We start from the raw sequence: 14,174 nt of genomic DNA, 5'->3' as shown, positions 1-14,174 counted from the left end.
TATTTAAAGACATTTAATTTCAAAAATAATGTATGTAATCTAAATATTTTGAGCAGTAATACTTACATGGCAATGATGAAATCTTATCTGTGTTCAGTAGATGGAGACAGAGACAGTAAATCAATGATAGTATTCTATCCGCTTTTGTTTTGCTCCAGAAAACGATGTCAGCTAGGTCTATCAGTAAACATATGGCTTAGCTATGCTCAGAAATCCTCAATAATAATAGTATTCATCAAGAAATTACGAAAAATCGTTCAAAATGTTTCGTCAGGTGCAGTGGCTTTTACTGCTACCACAGAGTGAATGTGTAAGTGAATGCGATGATGAGAAAATTTTAAGTTACGCTGAGATATAAAATGCTATTCCAAAAGCAAAATTAGAATGCATCGTTAGAAAGCTTATATTCTCACCTACTGAATAAATGAATTGTTAGTCAAGCCAGACTGTACTAAAAAGGGCGACAACGGCGTAAACAACACATATGGTATTACGCACATCTATTTTGGAAGGTACCCAGGCGTCCCAAATGTGCGTATATTTCACAAACGGATTGTCCAAGGCAATATATGACCACTCAGTCTCAAAAGAGACATCTCTACACGTAAACCAATGGTAAGTTTGTATATTTATTCAATACTTAGTCCTAGATTTTGACTGTAGAATGACATGGTATAATTTTTGAAAACTTTGTCCCGTTTATTTTGTTATTCACTGAGCAGCGTTTTCACTGCTGCATTGACATATCTTAGGGCTATTGTCGGGTTTATCTTGTCGCTATGACGGAGTATGATTTTTTAGTGATGAAAGAATATTTTTATGAATGCCAAGATAGACAGTATTGTCCATTATGTCAAGGGTGGTGGGTGTTTGGTAGATGAGACTGCAGGGAGGGGGTGCGTGTTAAATGAACAACCAGAGCGACAATGGTGGGGCTGCGAAATTCCGTTTTCGGCATAGTTGTCGTGTATCATCTCCTAATGAAACTAAAACAACGCGTTTCTGTTTTTATCTCACACTTTGGTTGCAGTAGCACCGAATGTTTGAGTTTAGTAATCTCCGCACGCAGGCGTGCCCACCACTAGGGGCTGTGCCCTAAGAGGTTAAACATTAATGCAGTAATCAATGGTTTATCTATCCATGTTTCATTGATCGCTGCAAAAGCGCAAGCCAATAAAATGTTTGTGTGGCCAAAATAATAAACCAATCACATTACAGAGATCACACGTGGGGTTCCGTCACGTCAGTGACTATTTAGCATAACAGTCATCAAAAAACCTAACAACTTTTCTCTGAGGTAAGGCATTGCCTAACCCAACAGATGCATCTTCTTAACGACGCGTTTCTGTTTTTAACTAATACTTTGGTTGTAGTAGCACCGAATGTCTGAGTTTAGTAATCTCGGCACGCCGGCGTGCCGACCACTAGGGGCTTTGTGCTAATAGGTTAAAGATGCTGGTGAACACCCCTGCTAGTTGGTCAGCACATGACTTCAGTGTGCGGCCTGACACCCTGTCTGGTCCTGCTGCTTTGGTGATGTCTATTTTCATCAGAGTGGATCTCACCTGGCAGCGCTGTAAGACGAGTACATGCTCCTCCTTAGGCGGTGTCATTTGAGCTCTCACTCTGCTGTTTTGGTTGTCGAAGCGTGCAAAGAACTGGTAACTGTAAACTTGTTGTCGTCATCACAGAAGGCCCGCCTCTCAACTCATCTGATTGGACAATGGGAAAAAACTACAATGACGCGGGGCACTTTTCTGCTCTGAGTTGAAGTTTTTTCAACTCGAGGCGTTCAGGGTGCTCCTGCAAAAAATGTGAGGCGCACAGCAACGCGAAAGCAGCGAGCAAAAAGCTTCACTCTCATTGACAATAATTACAAAAAGTAATTAGCAGCCCCCAGCTGCTAAAATGCATCCTGTCTGATCCGGGCCTAAGTCTGCCCCCTGTGCGAACACTTCCCAGTCTGTGTTTTCAAAGCAGTCCTGCAGTAGTGAGGCGGCTTCCTCACTCCAGACTTCGACAGTTTTAACAGCTGGTCTTGTTCTACAGATTAGAGGTTTGTAGGATGGAGTCATTTCCAGTGAGATGTGGTCTGATAAACCAAGGTGTGGAGATGGGTCGGCTTTGTATGCTCTCTGGATGTTTGTGTAAACTTGGTCAAGAATATTTTTGTCTCGGGTTGGGAAATTAATATTTTTGTGGAGTTTGGGCAGTATCGTCTTTAGTTCCGTGTGATTAAAGTCTCCTGCCACAATCACAGTTCCCTCTGGATGTGCATTCAGCTGGTTATTGATAGCGCTATGCAGTTCCTCCAGGGCTGTCTTAGCGTTAGCATGTTGTGGTATGTAAACAGTTGTGATTAAGATGGCAGTAAACTCTCTCGGCATAAAGAAGGATCTGCATTTCAATGCCAGGTATTCTATGTCTGGGGAACAGTGTGTTCCAATAATGTCCGTAGCTGTACACCAGTCATTATTAGCATATATACACACTTCTCCACCTTTACTTTTAATGCAGTCCTGTCTGCTCGGTAAACGGAGCGGCCCACTAGCTCGATAGCCGCGTAAGGAACGGTGCTGTCCAGCCAAGTCTCTGTAATGATCATCACACAGCTGTCCATGTGGTGCGAAGTAATCCTCAGACTTATTTCGACCATCTTGTGGACGAGCGACCGGGAGTTGGTAAGGAAGAGACTCGGCAGGGCTGGTCTGTGCGGGTTAGCCCGTAGCCTTGCTCATAGGCCGGCTCTCTTGCCCGGCTTTTGTTTTCTTTCCGTGCGCCGCCTCCAACACCTCTTCGGTGGAATGATGCTAATTCCGCTGGGCTCCTCAGGACGCAGGAGGTCCGGTGGAATAGAGTTCCAGCTTTCGGAGGTGTAGTCTTGACACTGATTTCCGATATTAAAAAGTTTGACTCATTCGTAGTGTATACATGCATCTAGTGCTTGAACTAGTAAACTTAATACACACACAATATAGCAAAACGCTGCTGTTTAACTGAGAGCACCAAGCCGCTGCATCTGCGTGCGCCGCCATATTGTGTATATCATCTGCGGTTCTGTGTAGTTTAAAAAAACAGCAGTTTACTCAGCAAGTTTTATGCCTTCTAGACAGACTTCCGTTTTTGCAGAGATAAGGAACAACAATACATCTTTCTCTAAGGGAACTAAAAAAAACGGAAGGTTACATATTTGGCAACATGCCCGGACTATGTTGGGCAGCCTGGAAAATATGATAAGTCACTAAACATAAGTCATATTTGAGTCTGTTAAATTCATCCACAGTAGGTTATGCCAAAGTAGGGCCTACAGAAGACTATAATCCATAATCAGCATTTTTTCCTCATGAGGAAAACAAAATGATGAGTCTTCCACAGGAAGAAATAAAAACAAAAAACAAAAAACAAAAAGTAACACTTGCTGGCCATGGCAACACCATGCAAAAACACAAATAAATCAACAATAAAGTCACAAACCACAAAGAGAGTGCAGCGAGGTTTATTCAGATAAATGGAGTTCAACAACATATCAGAATTCAGTATGTCAGTTGAGCCCAACTTATTGAAATAACACAGACACGACAATGGTTTGGAAATAAAGGATATACATTTTATTACAATATTTATATAAATTATTGAAATCTTTGTTCCGTCAACGATTGCAAGCTGTTCAGCCCCTGAGCCCCAAACCATGGTGCTCCTTCCACCATGCTTCATTGTTGGGATGAGGTTTTGGTGTTGGTGAGCTGTGCTTTTTCCCTCCAAACATAGTGTTGCGCATTTATGCAAAAAAAATAATTTTCATAATGAATAATATTATACGCTTACAACAAGAGGAAATTATAATTCTGCGACGGCTAAACATAGAGGTTTGCAGTGCTACCATTTAACAAAGGTTAATTCATGTTAATTAATTAGTGACACACTACTCTATGTTGTGTGGTCAGTTCATAAAATCAGTCTCATAAAATAAAAAGTTTCAGCAATGTAAAGCTACTAAGGTCAGGGAATTTGCTATTCCCAATTAACATATGCACAACCAACAAAACAACAACAAACAGCAGTAAAATAACCAAATCAGGTATTTCAAATTTTACGCTGTACTATAATTTGCTTTCAGTGTTAAATACAATACATTTCAGTACTTAACAATGATAATAAGGGAGGCCAGTCCTTCATTCCATTAGGTGATGCTCATCAGCTGGTCCCAGGGTTCCGTGGCAGGTATGCAGAGACTTGCAAATCTTCTGTGAAGTTGGGGTTGTGACGGGTTCCAGTCAAGATGACGGATGTGCACAAATATTCCACTTGGGCCCGGCTACAAGGGAGATACAGATGGAAACTATGTAGAAGCGCGTTCCTCAAACAGCTGTCGATGAGAAATAAAGCAACTTGGTTTATTTAGCAGACGGTGGCAGGCTCAGGCAGGTCTCTAGCAAGGTGCGGTTTGGGAAACTCAGCAAGTCCAGCAGTGTCATTAAGGAGATGCATCTGTTGGGTTAGGCAATGCCTTACCTCAGAGAAAAGTTGTTAGGTTTTTTGATGACTGTTATGCTAAATAGTCACTGACGTGACGGAACCCCACGTGTGATCTCTGTAATGTGATTGGTTTATTATTTTGGCCACACAAACATTTTATTGGCTTGCGCTTTTGCAGCGATCGATTACTGCATTAATGTTTAACCTCTTAGGGCACAGCCCCTAGTGGTGGGCACGCCTGCGTGCGGAGATTACTAAACTCAAACATTCGGTGCTACTGCAACCAAAGTGTGAGATAAAAACAGAAACGCGTTGTTTTCGTTTCATTAGTAGACGATACACGACAACTATGCCGAAAACGGGTTAGCTAGCTAGTCAAATGGCTTGGTAGCCAAAGTTGCAAACTGTTTTAGCATAGGCTACTGGACTACCAAATACAGCAAATAAGTGTTAGCTGATTACGCTTTCTGCCAACTAATTATTTGGTTAACCTCTTAGCGCACAGCCCTTAGTGGTCGGCACGCCTGCGTGCCGAGATTACTAAACTCAAACATTTGGTACCACTGCAACCAAAGTGTGAGATATCATCAGGTATCATCATTAGTAGATGATACACGACAACTATGCCTAAAACGGAGTTTCGCAGCCTCACTATTGTCGCTCTGGTTGTTCATTTAACACGCACCCCCACCCTGCAGTCTCATCTGCAAAACACCCCCACCCTTGACATAATGGACAATATTGTCTATCTTGGCATTCATAAAAATATTCTTTCACCACTAAAAAATCATATTCCGTCATAGCAACAAGATAAACCCGACAATAGCCCTAAGATATGCCTATACAGCAGTGAAAACGCTGCTCACTGAATAACGAAATAAACGAGAAAGTTTTTTAAAATGATACCATGTCATTCTACAGTCAATATCTGGGACTAAATATTGAATAAATATACAATCTTACTGTTGGTTTTACGTGTAGAGATGTCCCTTTTGAGACTGCGTGGTCATATATTGTCTTGGACAATCCGTTTGGGAAATATACGCACATTCGTGACGCCTGGGTATCTTCCAAAATAGCTGTGCGTAATACCACACCTGCTGTTTACGGCGTTGTCGCCCTTTCTAGTACAGACTGGCTTGATGAACAATTCATTTATTCAGTAGGTGAGAGTATAAGCTTTCTAACGATGTATAGCATGTCTAATTTTGCTTTTGGAATAGCATTTTATAGGTCAGCGTAACAGAAAATATTCTTAGCATCGCATTCACTTACGCATTTTTCACTTACGCATTCACTCTGTGGTAGCAGAAAAGACGCTGCACCTAATGAAACGTGGTCAACGATATCTCGTAATTTCTTGGAAAATACTATTATTATTGAAGACTTCTGGACATAGCTAAGCCATATGTTTGCTGATAGACCTAGCTGACATCGTTTTCTGGAGTAAAACAAAAGCGAATAGAACAGTATCATTGATACTGTCTCTGTCTCCATCTACTGAACATAGAGGAGATTTCATCATTGCTATGTAAGTATTACTGCTCAAAATATTTCGGTTATATACGTTATTTTTAAAATGGAGTATCTTTAAATAGGTTAGTGGTGTTATATAATGTGAATATTTCACACTGTAATGTAAGCATTATATGGTAGTGTAATAGTTTTTGTGAAGCATGCAACAGTGATGACGTCAGAGGTGGAACATTGCCAAAACGTGGTGGACGGTTGAAAATTGTTTTCATGTTGTCCCATCCCCATACAAGAAAACATACGAGAGTACAGAGTATAGAAATACACACAAGTTAATTATTACACATTTAGGTACTGTACCGCATTGTGTGACAATATTTTTGCATTATTATTTTTTAATCTGATAGCAATGTTTCATCTGAAACCTTCATAAGGGGCTCATTTATATGCTTTATAATGGACAAAAAGCATTTTATTCAGTTTGAGAGATTTTGGATATGTTTCTGGACACCTAGCTATTTTAGACCACTGTACTGACAGAAAGCTTGTAATTTCCATTTGAAAATTATGCAACAGTGATTTTCTTGAGTCAAAACAGTTGATTTGTAGTGAAATACGTGAATGCATAATTTAGACATTTTGGATAGATTTGGAGACGCTGGGTACACTGCTTAGTTTTTGCTTCATACATCTATAGTAGTTCTACATATCCACCCTTAGATTCTATGAACTTGTGGTCAAGAAGTTTTTGATCTAGCACATGTATAGTTTAACCTCATGTATATATGCAATCTCTCAGTATTTCATTACAAACTTAAAAAGTGAAAATTTATTTTAGATTTTTTGTCAAAACAATTGCATTTGTGGCACTTTATTTCTTCCAAAATTATGAATATAAACTAATCTGCGTTAGTATTGTAAATTGTACAAATGTCTTGCTTCATTTAAGCCATTTTTCAAGTCTCTGTGGTGTTCACATCTGGAGTTATAAAGCTTTAAATAGGGTACCCCCTAAATGGGCAAAGATTGGCAAGATTTGGTTTGTCCCTTAAGGGGTTAAGCTTGTTAAATTGCGCTCCCCATTACTCCAAAAAGGGGGTGTTCCTTGCCTCAAGCTGATGCTTAATTGATTACACAGGGAGTTTATTGCAGGGTCACAAGAGGAAGGGGACAGGCACTTGGTTGACCAAAAAAGTTAATGATGAACATGACTTCCCAGAGGGGCAGTCCCGTGGTCAGGGAGCCACAGGCCCCAAAGTTCCTGTGTATAGTTAAACATCATATCAGCCACCCTAGCTTGCTTAACACAGAAAAAATTAGTGAGAGAGAAAAAGAGGATCCCCAAAAGGGAGTAGCAGAGTTACCAGGATGTGACACTTTATACACACAATTGGGCAGTCCCTATTTATGCATATCAGTGTGAAATACACCTCATGTTGGTGGTATCAGCAAGAAAATTAAGGAGAGTGGAGGTGTGGTTATGTTCTTGACATGCAAATAGTTACCAAAAGAAAATTTGTGACGCATCTTAACTACATACAGTTGCAAGAAAAAGTTTGTGAAACCTTGGGAATTACTTGGATTTCTGCATAAATTGCTCATTAAATGTGGTCTGATCTTCATGTAAGTCACAATAATAGACTAACACAATCTGATTAAACTAATAATGTTGTGCATCTTTATTGAACACATTGTCTAAACATTCAGTTCAGACTGGAAAAAGTGTTGTGAACCCTTGTATCCAGTAACTGGTAGGATCTCTTTAGCACTAATAACCTCCACCAAATGTTTCCTACAGTTGCCAGTCAGAATGGTTAGGAGGGATATTAGACCATTCCTCCCTGCAAAACTGCTTCACTTCATTGATATTTCTTGCATGCCCACAGCCCACTTCAGTTCATGGTAGAACATCTTAATTCGGTTAAAGTAATAATCTTGAAGATTTTCATAAAAATAAATGTCTGTTTAGTCACTATCTATTGCCGAATTAGGTAACACAATGGTGATTGAGCCTATTATTATATTCATTTATATTATTATTATTATTATTATTATTATTATTTATGATTAAAGAACTGGGTGTCTGTGGCGACATTCCCGGGAAAAAATCACAAGCAGCGCATAGTTAGTGACGCGTTTTCCATCACCCATCAGTAGTTGGTCCGCCAGAGAGGGTAGGTGGAGCTAACGCAACAGGCTCGCTCTTCAACTCACTTGTGTGTGACCGGCGTACTGTTTTTTTCCGGTGTCTGCTAGCATTACAATAACAGAGAAAGGGGGGTGGGGGGTTATGGAACCCTAAAAAGTTTTTGTGCAATATGAGAGGTCATATTATTTTTTGATGTAGATTTCGTATCATCGTATCATCGTATCATCTCATATCATCAGGTAACGTTGTGTTAGCTAGCTAGCTAATGTAATTAACACAATCTAATGTCAGCTAACAATTAGAAAAAACGCTAGCTAACGCTACCGACCGGTACCGACCTCGCAAACCGTCTCTCGAATGCAATGCTACCTTGTTGCAACGTTGCAGTGTAGCTAACTAAAGGCCAGTTCATATCAAAGATTCGCAATGAGACTGGATGCAACTTGCAAAATTTCAAGACATCTGATTGTAAACGTTCTAAAACTGCACTTGGCAATTTGACAAGGTGGGTCTTTTGAGACCCCAGGCAACGGCTTCAGACGTTCTGCAACTAACCAGTTCACACCGCTGCAATTTTCTCTGCAACGTTCTAAAACTGTTTCGTCTCATTGCGAATCATTGATCTGAACTGGCCTTAACGTTACCGTTATTTACATTGCCATCACGTTCATCAATATTATAATGATTGGAATAAAGCCGGTGTATAGGTGGAGCAGAGCTGGGTCTGACTTCTGTGTAAAGTTGATGTCAAGCCTGAGAAAACTAAATAAAACAATTTGGCAGTATGGATTAGCGTTCTTATTATTTTATTATGCTTCCTCATATGTTCCTTCAGCCTTGATGCCCTTTTTGATGAAATCTCCTTTGTTTTTGTTTTATTCTTCTTGTTCTGATTGCTAATTTAACACCCAGCTCCGCTTTATTCTCGAACAGTTTAGCTAGCAAAACCAGAAACACCAGGGGTAACATTTTGCAAGGCTGTTGTTTCAAAAAAAATCACACAACAATCATTCATGAAAAAGACTGTTTATTGTGCACGAGATACATAATTGCATGAGCCACAGCGAATCCCGCGAATTCTTCTCTGCAGTGTAAAGATGTTCATACCGGGCAAAAGGTGGATAAAGAACATTTGTGGAAATTGATCATCACTAATTCTACCCCAGGTCTGCTACAGCATTTTAACCCAACTCGGCAGTGTAAAGACAGCTTAAGTTGGCCTAATGTTAGACAATGAATGAATATGTACATAACGTTACTTTTATAACAACCACTTTTTATTCAGTAAATAGTAAGTGTTATAGTTGCCGTGGCCCAGGTGCCAACTGACTGACGTCACACAGGCGACACTGGTTGGATCCGGTTGGATCTATGGGAAGTGAGGTCCAAAAACACACCTGCAATTACCGCTTCTCGCCATTGGTACCGGCAAAGAGAACAAAACGGAAATCTTTGAGATTGTAACTTTAAGGTCTAGACTCTGACTTAGCCATTCAAAAATATTTTTTTCTGTTGAAACCATTCAGTTGTTGATATATTCATGTGTTTTGGGTCATTGGCATCAGCCAATTTCTATTAAGCTTCAGTTGAAAGACCGTGACCCTGATATTCTCCTGTAAAATTTCTTAATAAAATTTTTAATTCTTTGTTCCCTCAATGATTGCAAGCTGTTCAGGCCCTTAGGCATCAAAGCAGCTCCAAACCATTACATTACATTTATTTGGCAGACGCTTTTTTCCAAAGCGACGTACAAAAAGTGCATTTCATGGTCATAGACAACTGCTAAACACAGGTTCAGTAAGGTACAATACTAATTTTGTACAGCTATTTCTAGCCAGGAACACAGTTTAGTTCACACAGTGAGCACTATTCTGCCCTAACCTCTGCAAAGCCAACTAGGCAGAAGAACAAGCTACAGTTTACAAATTACCAAAAAGTGCTGGGATGGGGGAACATGTAACAAGTGTCATGAAAGGGGGGGGGGGGGGGTGGATTTAGAGTGAAATATGCAGCGTGGTGGTGGTTAGTCTAAGTATAGTCTGAAGAGATGAGTCTTCAGGCCACGGCGGAAGGTGGGTAGTGAGGGGGAGGTTCGGAGAGGGACAGGGAGTTCGTTCCACCACTGGGGAGCTAGGGTGGAGAAGCTCTGTGATCCCTTTGGGTGGGTGGGAGGGGTTACAAGGCGCCCTGCTGCCGCAGAGCGGAGTGGTCGAGCAGGCACATAGAATTGAGTCATGTCCTGCAAGTAGATGGGGGCTGTCCTGTTGGCAGCAGTGTAGGCAAGGGTCAGGGCTTTGAACCGGATCCTGGCAGCGACCGGTAGCCAGTGGAGTGATCACAGCAGAGGAGTGACGTGGGAGAATTTGGGAAGGTTGTAAATGAGTCGGGCAGCGGCATTCTGAATCTTCTGTAGTGGCTGTTTGGCACAAGCTGGCAGGCTTGCAAGGAGAGAGTTGCAGTAATCAAGGCGAGAGGTCACCATAGCCTGGACGAGCAGCTGGGTGGAGTGCGTCGTCAGGTATGGTCGAATCCTTCTGGTGTTGTACAGAAGGAATCTGCAGGACCGTGATGTTGCCTTGATGTGCTCCTTGAGGTCCAGTTGGTCATCCAGGACCACCCCCAAGCTCTTGGCAGAGTGAGAGGCAGTCACTGTGGTGCCATCAACCGTGATTGAGAGCTCACGAAGTAAGGAGGTCTTGCACGGTAAGAAGAGCAGCTCAGTTTTGTTGAGGTGGAGCTTCAGATGTTGGCTGGCCATCCAGTTGGAGATGTCAGCCAGGCAGGAAGATATCTTATCATTGACCTGTGTGACCGAGGGGGGGAAAGAAAAGAAGAGTTGTCTGTGTCATCTGCATATCAAACCATGATACTCCCTCCAAAAGTTACAAAAAAATGCAACATCCATAGAACATTGTCCCAGAAATGCTGTGGAACATCGAGGTTGTCTTTTGCAAACTTGAGACATGCAGCACTGTTTTTTTGGAGAGGAGTGGTTTCCTCCGTGGTGTCCTTCCATGAATACCGTTCTTGTTTGGTGTTTTTCTTATAGTGGACACATGAACAGAGAAGAAATGCTTTGCAGCTTTTTCCAGCTTTATACATCTCGAAAGTTCTTCTGTCCTCTGAAAATGGTTTTGATCAGGGCATGATTCACATGATTGGCTGTTTCTTGAGAAGAGCCCACTCTGTTAGTAACCACACTTTGTGTGCTTTTTTATAGAGCGGGCACCTCCAACCTACACATCCAATCTCGTCTCATTGATTGTAACACCTGACTCCCAATTTGCTTTCAGATCATTAGCTTAGAGGTTCAGATACTTTTTCCAATCTAGACTGTGAATGTCTAAGTTATGCATTTAGTATTGACAAGAAGAACAATAATGTGTTTGTTATTTGTGTAAACAGATTGATTTTGGTATTGATTGGTCAGAAATGTATGAAAGGAGAACAGAGGTCCAAGAAAAGAAGGTATATAGAGGGAACAAAAGTCCATGCAAAAGGAGTGAAATTCTGGCAATGAATCAAATTGAACACCAGCCCTGTATCAATAGTAGAAGACTGGCTATAAGCTATGCTAATAGGGAATATATCTCAGTGAATATGGGGTAAGTTAACTTAGCATGAGTTGGGCCTATTAAACTTGTCTGTGAAATAGACAGTTCAAACAAAGATATTTAAATGAATTAAACAGTACACTGCAAATACAGTAAAATAATTTGAGGTGATTGACATCTTGCTTTGGCCTCCAATTATATCACATCTGGCTATTAAAGATAAAAAATATTTAAGTTAATTGAATATAAACAAAATTAAAATATTAGTCCTTGTGTATTTTGTTAAGACAAAATTCATTAAAACAAAGAACAAAAACAGTTGCCTTTACCTTAATTATCCTATTCACCTGTGTCTCAATTATTCCTTGCAATTCCTGCCGACTCTTTTAGCGTTTATTTAACAAATTGGGGGACAAGCAAGGATTCATTAAAATATTTTTATTTTCTGAATCCAGCAGTTCAATGCCCTTGATAAAATGTCCAGCACACTGAACACAAGTGATACTCATTTAACCTACATTTAAAATATATTTTATGCTATTTAATTAAATAATTACTATTGAAAATGAGAATTATCAATCGAATCGCTAAATTCACTGATAGGTCAGTCACAGTGAACTGGTGGAATCAACCAACAAGTCAAAACAAGCTCTATATCAGGTTTTAAGATGAAATAATTGAATTCAATATGAAGTCAATTAGATTAATGAATTGAAATCATACATTCTTTATTGAATGCAGGCACACTACTTATAATTTACAAAACACAAGACAATTGATTAGGAAATACCAGAAAAGAAAGAGAGACGGGTAAGCCAGACCTTGCCAAAGTGTTACCCACTTCCAGTTTAAGTGCTGCAGGATGAAAGGAAACCAGCTAAAAACACAGGAACCACCACCAAAATAAAAAGAGAAAAACTTCTTCTCCAAGGCTCCGAAACCAACCACAGCACAACTTTTTCCTGTAGCCATCTTAAATACCTTACCCAGCATGGTTTGCCCTGATTGGGTGATGCTGAGTTAAGGTGTTGGAAGGAAGGGAAGGGGGTAAGACTAATTTATGACAGATTGCATTCAAACCTTAGGGAAATGTTTGGCATGTATCCATGCAGGGTATCTCACCCCCGATATAGTGTCCTGTATCTGCTGGTTTGTCTTTTCTGAGACAAACTCTGCAGGAGGTGAGACTCATAGATTGGTTGCTTAGATATCAGTGGATTTTAAATTGCCCCAATCACATTTGCTTTGATGCTTGTGGAGGGAAGGACAGGCCACATTCTTAGAACCAATATAATATTGTATACAATTCACTGTTTCCCTCTTTAGAGCCAATATCTTAAAGACTAGATGTCTGACAAAATGTACCCATGCCATAGTATGTCATTTCCATTTGTACTTAGTATACCTGCTCTATGAACCTTTACCAGTAGTGCCATGAATTTACCCATGCCACAGCATGCAAAATTTGTTAATCCTTCATGTACTTCCCTGCCCTGTGAACCTTCACCTTCCTTAAGCTATTTACCAAAGAAAAATACCTAGCTAGTAATATCTAAAGTACTAATTGCTAATAGAGCAATAAGACCACAGCAGCCAAGAATATGAACACTCTCCATGGCTACTTACCAAATCATCTTTACCAGATGTATCCAAATCACACATGCTGCTATTTGCCAACATAATTAAACCTGACCTTATCTGCTGTATTCTGTTGTACATTACTTATTTTAATCACCTATGCCATAGAATGGCAACTGCATTAAACCGTGTCCTACCTGTCCATCAATTTTACATTTACCATGTAACACATATGCACTGTATTTGTCCCTCTGAAAAGAAGAATCATTGTGTGCTTTATTATACAATCCCATACAATGAAACATAAATACACATTCAATTTTACAGTGAAGAGAGCAATAAAAGTTTTTCTGGAACTCCACATTGAATTGCATTTGAATGATGGCCTTGAAGGGCAATTCCTCTTCTCCCTGAACTGCCTATGTGCATACAAAAATTGCTCCATGCACATAAAAACTGCTCTGCATGCACAAAACATTTTCAGCACACACAGAAACTGCTTTACGCACACACACTTCTCCACACACGCAAAAACAGTACTACGCATACAGAAACATGCAAACTTCTCTATGCACACAAAAACTGTTTTGCGTAAGCAACAATTTTTCCACGTACACAAAAACTGCTCCACACACACAAACATCTCTGCACACACAAAAAATGCTTGCACACATAACAGCTGGACCAAAAAACTGGCTTTGTTTCTTTGGATGCCTTCCTTCAATGTGGATTTACCATGACCCTTTGCATATCCTTATACTTATTTATAGAATAAATTCTTTCAAAATAACTGTTTTAATATCATCCAGCTAGCTATCTAGCTTGCTACTTATGTCAAACAGTATTGTGTATGTTATGTTAACATCTGATGTATTTAGCTAGCTAGTTATGTCATAGTTATAGCTACCAAGCCATAATATTGTTCATTATCACATTGCGCTTCC

At 40.1% G+C, this 14,174-nt stretch overlaps 1 protein-coding gene across 4 annotated transcripts in view; it reads left to right on the top strand.

The window, feature by feature from the left end:
• kcnc1a (potassium voltage-gated channel, Shaw-related subfamily, member 1a) overlaps positions 1-14,174 on the top strand; it is a 301,862-nt gene that overhangs the window by 214,458 nt on the left and 73,230 nt on the right. The gene's annotated exons all lie outside the window — the stretch shown is intronic.

This window comes from Anguilla rostrata, chromosome 5 (genome assembly GCF_018555375.3).
Source record: "Anguilla rostrata isolate EN2019 chromosome 5, ASM1855537v3, whole genome shotgun sequence".
Lineage (NCBI taxonomy): Eukaryota > Metazoa > Chordata > Actinopteri > Anguilliformes > Anguillidae > Anguilla > Anguilla rostrata.
Note: the sequence above shows the minus strand (reverse complement) of the source record. Positions and strands in the feature narration are given on the sequence as shown.